Source organism: Triticum urartu, chromosome 6 (assembly GCF_003073215.2).
Source record: "Triticum urartu cultivar G1812 chromosome 6, Tu2.1, whole genome shotgun sequence".
In the NCBI taxonomy this organism is placed as follows: domain Eukaryota; kingdom Viridiplantae; phylum Streptophyta; class Magnoliopsida; order Poales; family Poaceae; genus Triticum; species Triticum urartu.
This window is the reverse complement of record NC_053027.1, coordinates 119,442,041-119,461,420: the sequence shown is the minus strand read 5'-3', so window position 1 is coordinate 119,461,420 and position 19,380 is coordinate 119,442,041. Positions and strand designations below refer to the sequence as shown.

General features: G+C 48.4%; 1 long non-coding RNA gene across 1 annotated transcript; it reads right to left on the bottom strand.

Annotated features, from left to right (window-relative positions):
• Window positions 1-5,733: 5,733 nt before the first annotated feature.
• On the bottom strand, window positions 5,734-6,494 carry LOC125517432. Its single transcript, XR_007287600.1, has 2 exons — window positions 6,248-6,494; window positions 5,734-6,140 (listed from the first exon to the last, which is right to left on the bottom strand). It is a non-coding gene; the product is annotated as an uncharacterized LOC125517432 (long non-coding RNA).
• Between the last annotated feature and the right edge of the window lie 12,886 nt (window positions 6,495-19,380).

Here is a 19,380-nt window from a genome sequence, read left to right as displayed (position 1 = left end):
GCACGACGGCGTGGTGGTGGATGCAGCAGTGATCGCAGCAGGGCTTCGCCGAGCTTCTGCGAGAGGGAGAGGTGTAGCAGGGGAGAGGGAGGCGCCAAGACTTCAGGTGCGGCTGCCCTCCCTCCCCCCTTTATATAGGCCCCCTGGGGGGGCCCGGCCCTAGGAGATGGGATCTCCTAAGGGGGCGGCCAAGGGGGTGGGGGTGGAGTGCCCCCCAAGGCAAGTGGAGGCGCCCCCACCCTAGGGTTTCCAACCCTAGGCGCAGGGGGGCCCAAGGGGGGGGGCGCACCAGCCCACTATGGGCTGGTTCCCCTCCCTACTTCAGCCCATGGGGCCCTCCGGGATGGGTGGCCCCACCCGGTGGACCCCCGGGACCCATCCGGTGGTCTCGGTACAATACCGGTGACCTCGAATCTTTCCCGATGGCCGAAACTACACTTCCTATATATAATTCTTCACCTCCGGACCATTCCGGAACTCCTTGTGACGTCCAGGATCTCATCCGGGACTCCGAACAACTTTCGGATTACTGCATACTCATATCTCTACAACCCTAGCGTCACCGAACCTTAAGTGTGTAGACCCTACGGGTTCGGGAGACACGTAGACATGACCGAGACGGCTCTCCGGCCAATAACCAACAGCGGGATCTGGATACCCATGTTGGCTCCCACATGCTCCTCGATGATCTCATCGGATGAACCACGATGTCGAGGACTTAATCAATCCCGTATTCAATTCCCTTTGTCAATCGGTACGTTACTTGCCCGAGACTCGATCGTCGGTATCCCAATACCTTGTTCAGTCTCATTACCGGCAAGTCACTTTACTCGTACCGTAATGCATGATCCCGTGATCAACCACTTGATCACATTGAGTTCATTATGATGATGCATTACCGAGTGGGCCCAGAGATACCTCTCCGTCATACGGAGTGACAAATCCCAGTCTCGATTCGTGCCAACCCAACAGACACTTTCGGAGATACCTGTAATGTACCTTTATAGTCTCCCAGTTACGTTGTGACGTTTGGCATACCCAAGGCACTCCTACGGTATCCGGGAGTTGCACAATTCTCATGGTCTAAGGAAATGATACTTGACATTCAGAAAAGCTACAACAAACGAACTACACGATCTTTGTGCTATGCTTAGGTTTGGGTCTTGTCCATCACATCATTCTCCTAATGATGTGATCCCATTATCAATGACATCCCCATGTCCATAGCCAGGAAACCATGACTATCTGTTGATCAACGAGCTAGTCAACTAGAGGCTCACTAGGGACACATTGTGGTCTATGTATTCACACATGTATTACGATTTCCGGATAATACAATTATAGCATGAATAATAGACAATTATCATGAACAAGGAAATATAATAATCATTTTATTATTGCCTCTAGGGCATATTTCCAACACACATACGGTCACATAATACGTATGCTGGCGTATTGGTGTGTATGGCCCCACCTGTCATTGACTGGAGGTGCTTGACCAAGAGTTTCACCCTTGCATTTTTTTTATCCATGGGAAAGGTCGATCGCCGTGATGTATTTTTGCATAAAATCACTTCATATTCTTTTTATTTGCAGGAAAGTTAAACACTGTCCTGTGAAACTTAACACAAAAAATTGGGCGCACAAGGTCTGGAACGCACTACCCAGGATTACCACACTAGCAAGTCTAGCCACTACACCAGTCGCATTCAGATGCCCGCTAAGAGCAATTCTAGCAGACCCCGCAAAACACCCCGGCCCGCAAAAATTCCGGCGAGTATGCGGGCTCGGGCCAATTTTGCGGCCAGAGCAGAGCCCGCATACTCGCCCGACCCGTAAAAACTTTTACCATAGCCCGCAAACCGCACGCCCCGGGCACTATAAGTGCGGTTCCGCGACCCTTTTGCGGGTCCAAACCCTATCCCCCGCCGCCCCGAGCCAGCCGATCCCCCTTTCTCCTGTCCCAATTTCTCGCCGCCGACGACCCTCCGCCCCGCCTCCAGCCGCCATGTGGGGGGCGAATGTGGAGCTCCGGACGTGGCTCCGGCAGTCGATCCGTCCGTGAGAGGGACACGGAGCGCGAGCGGCGCGTCTGGTCCGACGGCGCAAGGAAGTGCGGCGCGCGGAAGTGGACCAACCGCGGGCTTTCGCCGTCAGCGAGCTTCGACCGCCGCGAGACGGTGGAGTACGACCGCCGGCGCGCGTCGTTCTCCTCCGCGCATTCTTCGTACGCTGGATCCTCCTCCTCCTTCGCCGCGGGCTTCCTCCCCGTGAAGAGGGAGTGGTCGGACGAGGAGGAGGAGGAGCCGGAGCGCCGGCGCCGTTCCCCTTCATGCCGGTGAAGGAGGAGCCCGAGGAGCCTGCTCCGCTCGGCCGCCGTGGGGTCGTCGGGCCCGAGGACTACGTCACGGAGTTCGCCGCCGTCGCCGCCGCCATCGCCGAGCGGAGCATGCGCGAGGAGGAGGAGCGCCGCCGCCATCGCCGAGCGGAGCGTGCGCGAGGAGGAGGAGCGCCGCCACCACGCCGAGGAGCTCGAAGCCCTCGAGTGGCGGCAGGCGGTTGCCGCCAACCTCGCCGCCAAGGAGAAGGTCGAGTAGTGCGCCGCATCCGCCCGAAGCAGGCGGAGAAGTCATTGATCTCTGCAGCTCCGGCGAGGAGGAGTGAGCGTCCAACTCCTCCACGGCGTCGTCTAGTTGCCGCGACCTCGCCGCCGTTTAGATCCGACCCCCTAGTACTAGCTTAACGTAGTATGTATGCTTGTAATGTGATGAACTATATAGTATGCGATGAACAATGTAGTATGTGATGAACCGTGTTTATGCAATTTCTCCCGCGAAAGAAGTTTTTCAAATTATACAGGTTTAGATACGGGTTCTGCTCGGACGCGTATGTTTTTGACCCGCAAAAGCAATTTTCGTGAACCCGCAAATGCGTTTTGCTGGTCCTATTTTTGCGGGGTCTGCTAGAATTGCTCTAAGGATAAAAAGTCTATATGTACTGGTACGTGTCCCACATGTTATTATAGAATGGAAATTAACATAAATAAGTGTAGCTACCAAGTCTCCAACTTACGACCAGAGGCTAGCACAAAAGAAACCCTGGCCACTACAACATGCACCTGTATATGTCGATAATTGATGACTAGCGAGATATGAATTTAAATTTCTTTTTTTAAGCGAAGGATATGAATTTAATAGGACAAAGGCGCTCATGCAGCCCATTTTGCACCTGTTCAGTATTTTAGAAATTTGTAGATAGTTTGTAAATTATAATTTCAGTAATAAAAATAATCTTTAAATATTTGTGTGTTATAGAAATTGTACATACACATGAGTAACCTAATTTCAAAAAATATTATATATTATTTAAAAATATTTCTATATTTATATTAATATTTACGAGTTATAAAAATGTTGTATGATGAACAATCTTTCCCTAATATAAAACGAAAAGTGTTGATATGAATATTAAATCATATATAAAATTTAAATTATATTAAAAATCATAAATATTTAGTAAATGTTTGTATTCATCATTTTGTATAGTTTAAATATAAGACATGAGTATATATTTTTTATGGACTCACTAAACATATTTACTTAATAAACATTTTCATTGTACGTATTAACTAAATATTTTTATAGAATAGACAAGTTTATATTTAAATGTTTTTATTTACTATTGAACGTTTGTATGTATAATATTTTCAAAACACGTATATTTGAACATGAATTTATGACTTAAGTTTTACAAATATCTTAAATATTTTTGTCTTATGTTTATTAAAATACAGTTTTTCAGAATAAACATTTTTATATTTAAAATAATATCTACTAATCATCGTATGTATGTAAAATATTTTTAACTCACAAATATTTGAAAAACAAATTTGTACTTATGTTTTGCAAATATCTTTAAAATAGCGCGTGCTTTCTTGTCCTGTACGTATAATGTTGTTATCCAGATCAGAGATCCAAACTTGATGGTTGGAGTGGCTAGTCTCAGTAATGTTGCTAGAGCGTGTAGCTTGTTTGAGACCTTGCGCGCGCATTTTAGGCATTAATTATTGCAGTATAGTGGTCTGCTTTTTTGCAAATAAAAAAATACAAGGAGGTTTCATGCAAAAATGCATCTGCTGACTGACTGACAGGTGGGGCCTATACACGGATATACCCGCAAAGGTACTTTGTGACATATGTGCACGATTGAGTCAGTTATGTGATTACAATTCCGTATTTTTAAAGTTCTAGCATCAAATTGAACATCAAGCGCAAGTTTTATGACTATCGGTGATATTACCTCTTGATCCCCACTGTTTTTTTAGAAGAAACCTCACCACTTTATTATTTAAGGATGTTCATAGGCACATGTGCTGGGTCATAGGGGTTACCTAGCCATACGTGCCTACCTACATTCAGATTACAAGCAAATTTGACGAGGTTATGAGCCTCAAAGTTGTGGTTTCTAGTCTCATGAACAAAGGAACATAAATCAAAATATTACAATGACTTGATATTTCATGAACAATGGCAGCATGAACTCCTAAGATAGAAAAATCTAGAAAATATAATACGAATGAACGGACAAAAAAACGAAGAAACGTACCTTGCTTTATGGAAAACGCTATAAATTTAAAAAGAAAAGTACGTGAACAGATATGAATATATATTTTTGCGAGGAGGCAAAGGTCATATATTAAAATTGTCATATGTACCATATATATGTACCAGTGTTGATAGTGGAAAACCCCAGTCTCGACCTTCAAATACATTTGATGCACTAGAACCAATCATGTTATCACTTATGATGCATTTGCAGTGACTAAATTCCAACAATCATTTAATTACTTCCCCTTAGTGACAATTGTGTCGGGAGATATAAGAAATAAAATTCATGTGGCAGTGGTTGTGTGCATCTACGATGTGGAGTTGGAGAAAAACTCTTCCTCTCGTTTTTTTGCATGGATTTTGACTGAAAATATCCCTGGAATCTAATGGTGCCCTGTACACATGTTAAAAAATTACTTGAATATTTGAATAATAATCTTTGGTTTACTAATACTACTAACTACTCCCTCCGTTCCGAATTACTTGTCGTAGGTATGGATGTATCTAGATGTATTTTAGTTCTAGATACATCCATTTCTGTGACGAGTAATTTGGAACGGAGGGAGTTGTATATAGAAAACTCAGTCTAAAATCGATAAAACCTTAGTAGCACACCATCATGAATTTGTACACCATAAAGAACAAAAATTGTGTCCCGCAAAAAAATAAAATCATAAAGCTCATTCTGGATTAGCTGTAGCTCCTTGATTTGCTTGTCTATTTAACCTGTTCAAGGTGAAATCAGACAAGGCTAATGGCAAATTATAATGCCCGGCCAGGCTCTCCAAAACAGAAGGATAATTATCAGCTTATGCATGCTAAATTGTACGTATAAAACATTTTCTTTCAACTGACAATCGAAATCAAAGTACTCCCTCCATGCCATAGTATATAAGAGCGTACGGACGGAGTAGTAGTTTACTTGGTTTTTCAGGCTAATAAAAGAGCATCATAGAAGTTTAGACCAAGATCGGTAGCTCAGGCACTCGAGCTTCCTAGCATGGCAGGACCTCGGGAAGTGGTGCTTTTTTGTATCAGTGGAGATGCGGCATCCGCTAGCTGAAGTAACATTACAGGTAGGCTCACCTGCAAAAAATAAAATTACAGACAGGCCACGTCTGTTTATCATGATATCATTATTTGTACGCATATGGCAAATCACCTCAGTGACAGACTGCTGGTTATACAATACTAATCAAACATGAGCTAGCCTGGCCGAATGACAGTGGTTCGATGATCTCTTGCTCGAACACAACATGTTTTCTGGACTGCAAATCGGATACGCCTTCCTTTCGAAATATAGAACATCTCTATAGGTTGCAAGTTCCAGCTAGAAGTTAAAGGCCATCTACTGTGTTAGGGAGCCTCGGGAAATGATGCACTCCTCGTTACCAAAGGAAAAACATCATGGTTTCGCTTCCTGACACGCTCGCTGCTCATGAGCATTCCAACTGAAGAACCTGAAGATCAACCTGGCAACTTTCTCAGCCCGAAAAGTGTGGCATTCATCGTAGTTGGAAAACCCAAATTTTCCTGTTGCACCACCCGAAACAGCATCATCAGTATCCAGCAGACAGCAGTAAGCAAACAGCAAAGAGTGGACACGATTCCACACACAACTGGAGAACCTAAAGATCAACCTGGCGACTTTCTCGGCCCTGAGAAGCGGCACAGAAGCAGACATCCTGATGCAGCCAGTGGGAGCTTTACAGGACAGAACAGGCGAAAGCTAAAAACCATTCCTGCGGCTATGTATCAGGGAAAAGTAGGAAGTGTAACTTTATCAAAGGAGAGGAAGCTGATATGCCCATTATCAACTTGACAGAATTTAAGAGGAATGCCGTCAAACTTGTTCTCTACCGTTTCCAGTTCATCCCTTGAAGGTGGCTTGTCCCTGCGCCAAATCCAACAACAAAAATACCGATCGGCAGGTCATACTATACTTCTAGACGAAAGGCATTATGCCCGGCTTATAAATAAAGTCCCAAAGCCACGATAGCATATGATAGAGCAAATAATCACACCGCATCATTACGGCAGTTCATCGAACAGGTGGTGTACCTGATCTCCTCCACACGCGTCGGCTCTCAGCTACGCCGGTGGTCTCCAGAGGCTGCCCCAGGAGCGCGTCCCTTTCGCCGCCGGTTGAGCCCCGCAGCCGCCAAAACTTTCAAGGCTAATTGATAAAACGATAATACTACACGCACGGACCAAAATGTCCCTTCTTTCTCTGCTACACGCCTTGTCTGAGGCCTCAAGAACAACATCAAGTGTCAGCATGTTGCTAGTAGACAAGATGGCAACCAAATCAGTCAGCTGCCGTCGTCACACCACAAACATGTGTACACACAAAAGAAAATCACTATCTGAGCTGAGACTCGAACTAATCGATCCAGTATTTTCATACATTTTCAATCATGTTAAGCAGCACAAGAGAACTACAGTATTACAAGCTACGACGTGTTGTTGTTGTGGATTCAGAACGAAGCCGAGAGAGAACTCAAGAGGCGAGAGAGATTTGCGCTGCGAACTGTTGCAGCTTTTCTGGTTTCTGCTCCTTTTATTCAGAGAACGAAACAAACATGCAGCGAGACTCGCTTAGGCTACCAGATCGTGCCATCCCACGACCTCGAGCGCACTCCTGCCACTCCTACTATATCGCCACAGATCGCACAGAACGCATCTTGCGGCCTAAGCTAACTAATCAAGCGAATCCAAAGTTAACTGAAAGATAATTGAACCTAGCTACGGCTGCCACTGCAGCGTTATTCTCTGAACCTGACGAAACTGACAGAAAAACAACAGGGCAGGATTAGGCTAACAATTCACCCCCTTAAGCCTGCCACACCAATCTTCGCCCGCATCTCCACGAACATGATCTTCCCCAGCGCCTTGGTGAGGATATCTGCGAGCTGCTCGTCAGTGCCGACGTGATCAACGTCGAGCTTGTTCTCTTCCAAACACTGACGGATGAAATGATACTTGATGTCGATGTGTTTGCTCCGGTCGTGATGCACCGGGTTCTTGCTCAGGGCAATTGCGGATTTGTTGTCGATGTAGAGTTGAAACTTTTCCACCGACCGCCCCGTCAGATCAGCCAGGAGGCGACTCAGCCACACCCCTTGGCATGTCGCCACCGCCGCGGCCACGTACTCTGCCTCGCAGGACGAAGTTGCCACCACCTTCTGCTTCTGCGAGGTCCAGGTGACTACGCTGCCACCGAGGAAGAACACCACGCCTGATGTGCTCTTGCGATCGTCCACATCGCCACCGTGATCACTGTCGCTGAAGCCGACGAGTGACGGAGCTCCGGAGCCCTTCATGTAGCTGCACCCATAGTGCAAAGTGCCGCGGATGTACCTGAGGATCTGCTTCACCGCGGTCCAATGGCGTGTGCTGGGCGCCTCCATGTACCGGCTTGTCACTCCGACGGCCAGAGCGATGTCGGGGCGTGTGTTGACGAGGTAGCGCAGGCATCCTATGATGCTGCGATATTCAGTTGCGTCCGCCGGTGGCGAACCGTCCTCCTTGCAGAGCTTGAGCCTCACCTCCATGGAAGTTTGGCCCGGGTTGCACCCGGCCATGCCGGCGCGCTCAAGCACCTTCTCGGCGTACCCACGCTGGCAGAGAGTGATCCTACCGTGCTCCTGCTTCACCTCAATCCCGAGATAGTAAGATAACAACCCGAGGTCGCTCATCTTGAACAAGTGCTGCATCTCGGCCTTGAACGCAGCGATGTCGATGCCGTCTGTCCCCGTAATGATCAGATCATCAACGTAGACCCCAACCAGCAGGAATGAGGTCTCGCTACCGCGCCTGTACACGGCATGCTCCAGGGGACTGCGCACAAAACCAAGCTCACAGAGTGATGCGTCGAGCTTTGCATACCATGCCCGTGGTGCCTGTCGCAGCCCATACAACGCCTTGCTGAGCCTGAGGACGCCGTGCGGGTTGTCGTCGTTGATGAACCCTTCTGGTTGGTGGACGAAGACCTCCTCAGCGAGATCGCCGTTCAGGAAGGCCGACTTGACGTCCATGTGGTGAACAGGCCAGCCGGCATGCGCGGCGAGCGCGATCAGCACGCGCACCGTCTCCATCCGTGCCACTGGTGCAAATACCTCGTCGAAGTCCACCCCCTGGCGCTGGGCGTACCCCTTGACGACGAGTCTGGCCTTGTGCTTCACCACGTTCCCGTCGGCGTCCTTTTTCAACTTGAAGACCCACTTCAGCCCGATCGCTCGCGACCCGGTGGGCAGCGCTGCGGGCGTCCACGTGTTGTTGTCGGCGATGGCCTTCATCTCCTCCTCCATTGCTGCCCTCCACTCGAGGGAGGACAGCGCCTCCTCGACGCACACCGGCTCGTCCACCGTGGCGAGGCACAGAGTCTCGAGCTCGTCGTCGTCGAACGCTGGATCGGGCGCCTCTGGTGGAGTGGGCACGGGCTTGGTGGCGTCGTACACACTCGCCAGGCGCCTGTATCTCTGGACCGCGTCAGCGTCCAGGGCGCTGTCGTGTGTGGGAGGAGTGCGCCGGTCCCCTGTCGGCAAGGGTGTAGCATTCGTTGGCGTGGCGACCGCCGGCGATGAATGTCTGACATCGTCAGGCGATCCCGAGTGCCCGTCCGTGTCACCGGCGTCGACCAGGTGCTCTCCGGTCTCGGTGCTGTACGTCACAGAGAAGGATGGCGACAGCGGTTCGCCGCCGCCTGCAGAGCCGGTGTCGCCCGCCCATTTCCACGCGCGCCGTTCCTCGAACACCAGGTCGCGAGTGACATGCACTCGCTTTGCCGCCGGGCCGTACACTCGATAGGCCTTCGCGCCCTCCTCATACCCGATGAACACGGTGAGCACGGAGCGATCTGAGAGTTTCGTCACTCCGGGTCCTGTCTTCTTCATGTGAGCCACACAGCCGAACGTGCGCAGGTGTTCGACAGTGGGGCTTCTCTTGTTCCAGGCCTCGTACGGCGTCACGCCGTTGAGGCTTCTGGTCGAAGCTCTGTTGAGGATGTAGACGGCGCACTTTACCGCCTCGCCCCAGAACGTGGCCGGCATGCCCATGCCTTTCAGCATGCACCGGGCCATCTCAACCACCGTCTGGTTGCGGCGCTCGACGATGCCGTTCTGCTGCGGCGAGTAGGGCGCGGTGGTGTGGTGGGCGATGCCGTTCGTCTCACAATGGGCCTTGAACTCACCAGAATTGAACTCGCCCCCTCTGTCAGAGCGGAACGCGCGCAGGCGACAGCTCTGCTTCGCCTCCGCGATTGCCTGGATCTTCTTGAAGCGGGAAAACGCCTCGTCCTTGGACCTGAGGACCTCGAGCCACATATATCTGCTATAATCATCAACTACTAATAGGAAATACTGGTTACCGCCTGTTGTAGCTGGTTTGATCGGGCCGCAGAGGTCGATGTGCACGAGATCCAGTGCACGCTCTGAACGGTGTGGACTCGCGCGCGGGAATGCCAGGCGATGCTGCTTCCCGAGTGTGTAGCCGTCGCAGATCTCGTGGACGTGATCGACCTGCGGCATCCCACGCACCATGCCCCTCGTGGACATGGCTTTCACCGCTCGGAAGTGAAGATGCCCGAGCCGTGCGTGCCACAGCCATGCTGGCTCATCCAGCTTGGCCACCAAGCAGACAGGCATGGCCAGGTCCAGCCGCAGCACGTACAGCCGGTTCGCCGTGCGTTTGACACGGACGAGCAGCTGCCGCTGCTGGTCGTACACGCAGAGATGTCCGTCCTCGATCACGGACCTGCAACCCTTCTCGTCGAGCTGCCCGAGAGAGATGATGTTGGCCCGCAGCTTGGGGATGTAGTACATGTCCGCGAGCACGCGCTGGTTGCCGTTCGCGCACTGAAACATGACGCTCCCCTTGCCACTGATCGTGACGAGGGAGCCGTCCCCGAAACGCACGGAGCCATGCAGGTGTCGTCGAGGCTGGTGAACGCGTCGCGCGCCCCGGTCATATGGCTGCTGGCCCCGGTGTCCAGGTACCAGGCGCCGCGCGCTCCAGTGGTGACCGGAACCATGCGTTCCTCGTTGAGGTAGACTGCCTGGGCGCGAACTGGTGCCGCCTGCACCTTGCCCGCCGTGCCCGAGGCCTCGATCGGGAGTTTGCCCTCTTCGACGGTGGCCAGCAGGAGCGCGGGAGGCTCCACATCCGCCTCACCCAGGTTCGCCGCCTCGCCCTGGTTCTGGCGATCGCGTTCCGCCTTCCTGCACTCCCTGGCCCAGTGGCCAGGAATATTGCAGTAACGGCACTTTCCCTTCCGCTTTCCGCCGGCGGGCTTCTTGCCGCCGTCGCGTCCACTGCCCCGCTCGCCGCCTTGCGGTCGCGGACCGGACTGCCCCTTCCCCTCCTTTGTGCCGGAGGAGGAGGAGGAGGAGCCTTGGCCTTGATGGTGACTCCGAGCGATCCACTCCCTCTCCGTGAGGAGGAGTTCGCCGACGCCGCGGTCGACGTCATCCAGAGCGTAGCTCTCCTCCACGGACCGCAGACGCTCGCAGAGCTCTTTGATCGACAGCGTGCGCAGGTCGACGAAGGACTCGATGGCTAATGCCATCTGCCGGAATTTGCGAGGCACCGCGCGGAGGAACTTGAGCACGGCGCGGTACTCGGTCACCGGGTCGTTCAGGAGCTCCAGCTCGTTGACGATCGCTGTAAGACGAAGAGAAAAATCCTCTATGGACTCACCATCACGGAAGCGTATCTCCTCGAACTCGCGTCGGCGGGTCTGCGCCCTGGCCTCCCGCACGCGTTCGCTACCCATGCGCATCGTGCGCAAGGTGTCCCACGCCTCCTTAGCCGAGTCCTTGCCGGCGGGGGCGCGGATCATCTCCGGAGGCACCGCGCGGAGCAGCGCGGCCAGCGCGGCGCGATCATCGCGGTCGCCGTCGCCGTACTCCACGGCCTCCCACAGGCCCTGTGCCTGCAGTTGCACGCGCATCACCATAGCCCAGTCGACGTAGTTGGTGCGAGTGAGTGTCGGATATTGTGCAGAGCCGCCGCTCTCCCTCACCACTCGCTCGCGCACCACCAGCTCGCCGTGCCGCCCACGACGCGGCGGAGGAGAGCGCGACAACCTGCGATGGCGCGCCGGTGACCTGGAGCCGAGGCGTTGCGCACCGTCACCAGCGCCGCCGGTGCCCTGCGACTCGTTGCCGCTAGGTTCCTGCTGGACGCCATTGCCGTCGCCTTGCTGCTCGCTCCCAGCGCCGCCATGCGGAGCGACGCCACCAGCGCCATGCCGCGTCCCACGCCCTCCAGCCATGGATCTCAGAAGGCTCTGATGCCAATTGTTGTTGTTGTGGATTCAGAACGAAGCCGAGAGAGAACTCAAGAGGCGAGAGAGATTTGCGCTGCGAACTGTTGCAGTTTTTCTGGTTTCTGCTCCTTTTATTCAGAGAACGAAACAAACATGCAGCGAGACTCGCTCAGGCTACCAGATCGTGCCATCCCACGACCTCGAGCGCACTCCTGCTACTCCTACTATGTCGCCACAGATCGCACAGAATGCATCTTGCGGCCTAAGCTAACTAATCAAGCGAATCCAAAGTTAACTGAAAGATAACTGAACCTAGCTACGGCTGCCACTGCAGCGTTATTCTCTGAACCTGACGAAACTGACACAAAAACAACAGGGCAGGATTAGGCTAACACGACGCTCACAAAAAAGGAAAACGATGATCACAGCCGAATCTCCCCTTCCTCTAAATCTTCTTGGCAGCTTTGGTGCTGGTGGTGGTGCTGCTGCTTCAGGTCGTGGTCGTCAAGCTTGAGGAAGAGTCCCATCCGTCGCAACAAGTTGTCCGGCCGGGCCGTGTTGTGCTGATCAATGCCAAGGGCCTTCACGTCCTCGTCCAGGGTGTCCTTCGGCATTGCCGTCCTCTCCATCTGGAGCAGCTCCTGACGGGCCTTCTCCCTCGCCCGGGACGTCTCCTCTTTTCGCCGCCTTTCCAAAATCTCGTTGGCACGGGCGATCAGGTCGCGTGTTGGAGGCGTGGTGTTGGCGGCGCGCTGTGCCGGAGCTGGACTGTCGACGCTCTGGCGAGAAGAATCAGAATCCGAACCGCTGCTGCCGCTGATGGTTGCATCTCCGCCAAGATTCTTCGACGAGCTGCAGATGTCCACGTACTCCTCGTCCTCTTCGACGAGCTGAACTGGTGTCGGCCTGACCGGCAAAGGGGAGACGCCGCCGACGATGTCCACGTCTTCGTCCTCCTCTTGGTCTTGGGCCATCATCTGTTTGTGCTGATGACGCGTCGACGGATTCTTGCTTTCGCGAACGAACTTGTCCAGCTGCTTCTGCATCTCCACAAGGGCCGCGTCTTGGACGGCGTGCATCTCGATCTCGATGTAATCGTTGCAGATGCCGCGGCGGCTGTGCTTCTTCAGCAGCTCCAGGATATGAGCAGGGAGTACATGGGATTCAGACAGCTTGGCTAGCTTCGCGAGGTCCCCGTAGAGTTGGTTCCTCTCCTTGAGCGTCATCTTCTTCACGGGAACGGGAGGGGACGCCTTCCTCTTCTTGGCTGGAGGCTCCTCGGCTTGACGGACGCGCACGCGGGGAGCCGACGGGGACGAGGCGGGAAGCACGGTGGCCGCCTCGGCGAGGAGGCGACGGACCGCGGCGACCTCTGACTGGAACCGCTGGCGAAGGTTCTCCAGCGGGCGCGGGTGCTTCCGGCCGGACATGACGCTGAAGGGCTCCCGGTTCCGGTGGGCAATCTCCATGGGAGCAGCGGAAGATGCGAGAGGATGCGGAGGAGGAGAGGAGATGATGGGACAGATTGGAAGTGCGCCGGAGAAGATCGACTCAAGGCAAGGCCTTTTAAAGCTTTGTGATCATGATGGGAATCGAAGCCGTGTTTGCTCGATGTGAAGAAATCGAAATGTTTACTACATTTCGAGTCAGTTTCAGCATCGGATTTGGTTGCATTGCGTGCATCTCAAGATTATTATGTCACTGACGCCTGGTTTTGTTCATATGGAGTTTAAATCAAATACAGCCCTTTGGCTTGAAGTCCAGTCATTCATTACAATGCCTTCTAAAATAATCTATTCACCACAAGTCATTTAATTAAATTGACTCCCTTTCCAGAAATTATTTTTTATTCATGTCGACACGAATTTCAAATTTTATGATCGGTTGCCCGTTTGGAAGCGAATTGAAAACCACGGGGCCGGGGCGTGACAAATAGTTGGGCAGCCCCGCACTATGCGGAGTGTGAGAGGACAGTGTAGCGGGAGCAGGGTAGGTGTGTGTAGCATGTGGCCAGCAGTCGGCAGGAAGGGTACTCGCCTGAAGGGGCTGGCAAGCAAGACCGCAAGGGGCTTGGCTCTAGTGTCGCAATGGACTCCATGACGCTTCGAGTACTCACCTTGGTGCTCGCACGGAATGGATCCTAACATGAAGCTCCGGGTCCCCACCTTGAGCGCTCGCACAGGACGACGTCTCACCAAGAAGAGGTGAGGTGAACTCAACGGTGTCACCCACCAGCAATGGGATAGAGCATGAGTCGCGGATGAGGCTGGATGTGGAGAAAATATGCCCTAGAGACAATAATAAAGTTGTTATTTATATTTCCTTATATCATGATAACTGTTTATTATTCATACTAGAATTGTATTAACCGAAAACTTAGTACATGTGTGAATACATAGACAAACAGAGTGTCACTAGTATGCCTCTACTTGACTAGCTCGTTGAATCAATGATGGTTATGTTTCTTAACCATAGACATGAGTTGTCATTTGATTAACGGGATCACATCATTAGAGAATGATGTGATTGACTTGACCCATCCGTTAGCTTAGCACGATGGTCATTTGGTTTGTTGCTATTGCTTTCTTCATGGCTTATACATGTTCCTATGACTATGAGATTATGCAACTCCCGGATACCGGAGGAATACTTTGTGTGCTACCAAACGTCACAACTTAACTGGGTGATTATAAAGGTGCTCTACAGGTGTTTCCGATGGTACTTGTTGAGTTGACATAGATCGAGATTAGGATTTGTCACTCCGATTGTCGGAGAGGTATCTCTCGGCCCTCTCGGTAATGCACATCACTATAAGCCTTGCAAGCAATGTGACTAATGAGTTAGTTGCAGGATGATGCATTACAGAACGAGTAAAGAGACTTGCCGGTAACGAGATTGGACTAGGTATTGAGATACCGACGATCGAATCTCGGGCAAGTAACATACCGATGACAAAGGAAACAACGTATGTTGTTATGCGGTTTGACCGATAAAGATCTTCGTAGAATATGTAGGAACCAATATGAGCATCCAGGTTCCGCTATTGGTTATTGACCGGAGACATGTCTCGGTCATGTCTACATAGTTCTCGAACCCGTAGGGTCCGCGCGCTTAACATTCGATGATGATCGGTTTTATGAGTTTATATGTTCTAATGTACCGAAGGTAGTTCGGAGTCTCGGATATGATCACGGACATGACAAGGAGTTTCGAAATGGTCGAGACGTAAAGATCGATATATTGGACGACTATATTCGGACATCGGAAAGGTTCCAAGTGATTCGGGTATTTTTCAATGTACCGGAGAGTTATGGGAATTCGTCGGGAGGGTCAATGGGCCTTTGTGGGCTTTAGTGGAAACAGAGGGCAGCAAGGAAGTGTGGGGTGCGCCCCCTAGGCCCAAACCAAATTGGTTTAGGGCTTTGGGGGCTGGCCCCCTCTTTCCTTCTCCTCTCCTCCTCTTTCCTCCCCCTTCTAGTTGGACTAGGAAAGGGGGAACCTACTCCTAGTAGGAGTAGGATTCCCCCCTTGGGGCGCACCCTATGAGGCCGCCGACCCCCTCCCCTTGCTCTTTTATATACGTGGTCAGGGGGCACCCCATAGACACACAAATTGATCATTGATATTTTAGCCGTGTGTGGTGCCCCCTCCACCATAATCCACCTCGGTCATATCGTAGCGGTGCTTAGGCAAAGCCCTGCGTCGGTAGCTTCATCAACACCGTCATCACGCCGTCGTGCTAATGGAACTCTCCCTCGAAACTCTACTGGATCTTGAGTTTGTGGGACGTCACCGAGCTGAACATGTGCTGAATTCGGAGGTGCCGTACGTTCGGTACTTGGATCGGTCGGATCGTGAAGACGTACGACTACATCAACCACGTTCTCATAACACTTCCGCTTACGATCTACGAGGGTACGTAGACAGTACTCTCCCCTCTCGTTGCTATGCATCACCATGATCTTGCGTGTGCGTAGGAAATTTTTGAAATTACTGCGTTCCCCAACAGGGTGAGGCCGGTGACTGTGAGGATGTGCCATTGCCCGGAAAGGAGTCGGGGTGGGAGAGGACAAAGTGTCGGGGCAGAGAGAGTGGGAGATTCCAAACAATGACGACTTTATTGACAGGAATCCACTTTCCATACCGCAATCAAAAGTGGGGCGAAAGACTATTTCGATTAAATATTACATGCATCTTCATCTTGTCTGTTTAATCTATGCAAATTTACTAACCGATAGTTTTACAAGAGATACTTTAACAACAATCATTGTCATATACTCTCACTTTAGAAAAATATGTAAACTACAAGGTTGTTACTCGACTAGTGATGGTCTAACCCTAGGTAAAACTTGTGCCTTGTGTCACAGCCCAAATTTCCCCTAAATTTTGGTTGTGAAATTAGAAGCATATCCATCCATGATTCCTTGCATATTTGTTTTTAGGCCAATAAGGACAACATTTGAATTCAAATCACCATTTGAATTTAATTGGAAGCCATGAAGGGCTCACCCAAAACTTTAATCAGAAAACTTGCATAAGGGCAGGAAATAAATTTCCTACAAATTATATATATTTGCCCTAATTATTCTTGAGTGAACCAGAGTTTGAAAATAGTTTAGTTTGTGAAATTAAACTACAAGTAAATCTCTGGAATAATAAATAAAAAAGAAATAAAAACAACTTTGCATATGGGCCCACTAGTTAATTTGACAAATTATAGTTTGTCAAAAACCCTTGGATAAATGTTCAGATAGCAAGAAATATTCCCAAGGTAATTTAGGAATACTTTATCTTTTGAAAGAAAATTCAAAATCAAATTTGAAAAAAATGGAAATAGAAGGAAGAAACAGGAAACATAAAAGAAAAGAAAGAGGGAGAAAAAGAGAAGGCCCAGCCAGCCGACAAGGCGCGCGCCGACTCTCTCTCTCTCTCACTCTTCTCTCATTGACGCATGGGCCCCACAACATTCCTGCTTGGCAAGAAAACTGTAGTATTTCCGGCCACAGTCCTCAACCAGGCATGAGCATGTCCACCTCAAGGGGCACCAATCTGTGTAATTGATAGCTCTTTGATAAGAATGTCAACGAGAATAGAAATAGAAATATTTGAGGTGAAATGGTGATTGTTTGGATGAACTTGCATGCATTGACACTCAACACCTTTAGCATCCACACAAAAGACAAGAAACCATGCGAGTATCTCAAATCAGATGTATGTTACAGCAGTTTTATCAGCCGAAAAGCTCCATGGTTCTGGTAGTTTCTTAGGCAGCACATTTGTTGTAGTTTGTCCACACAGATGATGTTCATCCGCTAATGTTTTGCATAATGTTTATTTGCTCGGAGAACTCTAGCTAGTAGCTTCAGTAGCAGTTTATCTCAGGTTTGCATAACGTTTTGAACCAGTTGTGTGGTATAACTTCTTCGCTATCTTATATATGTCAAGGCGTCTTATTCTGACAACATCAGCTTATGGTTTTTGCTCTCTATTCGGTAAAAAATCGGAATCATATTAATATTTACTTTCCCATTTCTCTATTTACATCACATGCACAAAATTTAATAGTAACAAAAAAGCGAACAGAATGCTTTACTTGTCAAAGATATATGGAACCCATTTGGTTTTCCTCATTAGTCAGGCTAGTTATATGCATACACTCTAGCATATCCACTCTGGTATAAACTACAAAAAAAACTTGGTCAATAAAAACAAGAATATACCCAAGTACATACCAAATTGAAGATCAATGAAATCTGATATGGGTGAACCATGAAACGGTGTTTACATCAACTTATAATCATGGAAATCACCTAGTGAATCTCAAAATAAGAAAGCTCCCAGCTTCTAAATTTTAAATCAAGGATACTTGTTGAATTGGGGGTGGTAAGGGTGTACACCTTGAAGACAGATGATGCATGTGGGAGTCACATTGTGACAAGATGGAGAAGGGCGGTGATTCAATGCAAAATCCCCCCCCCCCCCCCCAAGTCGACCGGTCGCTTCTCGGGCTCGTGCGGTAGACCCGCTAGAAATCCCGCTGAAGCAGTACTAAGAATATTTATTGAAAGCTCTATCGTGGTTCTTTTTTAGATGAATCATGAGGCGAAATCTCCAATCTAGCCAATAAAAAATGATGTATGTGAGATGGTAGCTTTATTACTTTGCTTTGAAATCTACACTTATGTGATTTTGTTTTTAATTGAAGATTGTTCATTTTGATTTAAAAATCTCTAGTTATTTAGTCGAAACATTTTAGCTTTTAGTTGGAAGCACAAGTTTATAGAGTTCTAATTCTCTGCTGAAAGCAAGTTTAGTGAACTAAAAGTTAGTAGCTGTAATAAATTGGGAGCTCGGGATAAAAATAAAATAAAATACAATTAAAAATGTTCACGTAATTTCGTAACTGTTCGCTTATTAATTTTAATTATATAAAATATACATATATTAAATTTTGTGTTATAAAAATTAAAAATAAATTATATAAAATATATTTGTACAAGTAATTTTAAAAAGTACATGTATATTTGAATATATTCTCATATAAGTTTAGAAATGATCACCATTTTAATAAAAACATTCATGCTTTAATATAAAATTATTCTTCCTTAAAAAGTTATTTAAATAAAAGTTTGTGTGTTTTATTAAAAAATTATTATAAAAAATTAATAGAAAAATAAGTATGGATAAATAAATAAGAGCCTAGTGTCCCACCAGACTGCCGATCCTCAAATGAATATTATTTAATATATAAAAATAATTTCATAATTATATGAATATATTTTATAATAATACATCATTTTAATGGAAATTTGTTAATTTAACATATTTGTATGGATATTATTTATAACATACGAATATTATAACTTCATTTTTATTACTGTGATTATAATTTATATGTTTTTTAAAAAATCTAAAAAAGTCTAACTTGTGAAAAATAGACCGGACTGACTGCAGCCAATTATTATATTTCATAATATAAATATGTGGATATAATTATAATTAGTAAGTGGTTTTTTCTGAAATTACACGAAATTTTCTGAAATGTAGTTTATTTTATTTTTTGTATATTATTTAGAAGATATGATTATAATTTACATGCAGAAAGATTAATTATCCTTTATAGGCAAGATACGTTCTCGGTTCAGTGGCAAGCACCTGTTGTAGGTTTCCATAAGGTCATCAATTTGATTTCCTCTACCATAATTTTTCATAATGGATAAAATTTGTATTCACTGTTTCACTTCAAAGGCTATAAAAAATCCGTATCCATATTAGACAACATATGGTAATGATTGGGATGGCTACGCATGCTCGCAAAATATAGAGGATCACAAAAAAAAGGCCCCAAGCCTCGCTTGGAGCCTAGTTAGCGTCAATTTTGTATCCAGCCGTGATTAAAACCGTATTTGCATGTTCACCAGTTCAATATATGCCGTAAGTTTTAGTACTAAAGTGACCATTTTGACCAAGTTTAAGCACCGGTTGTGCACTTGGCTCTTTATTTGA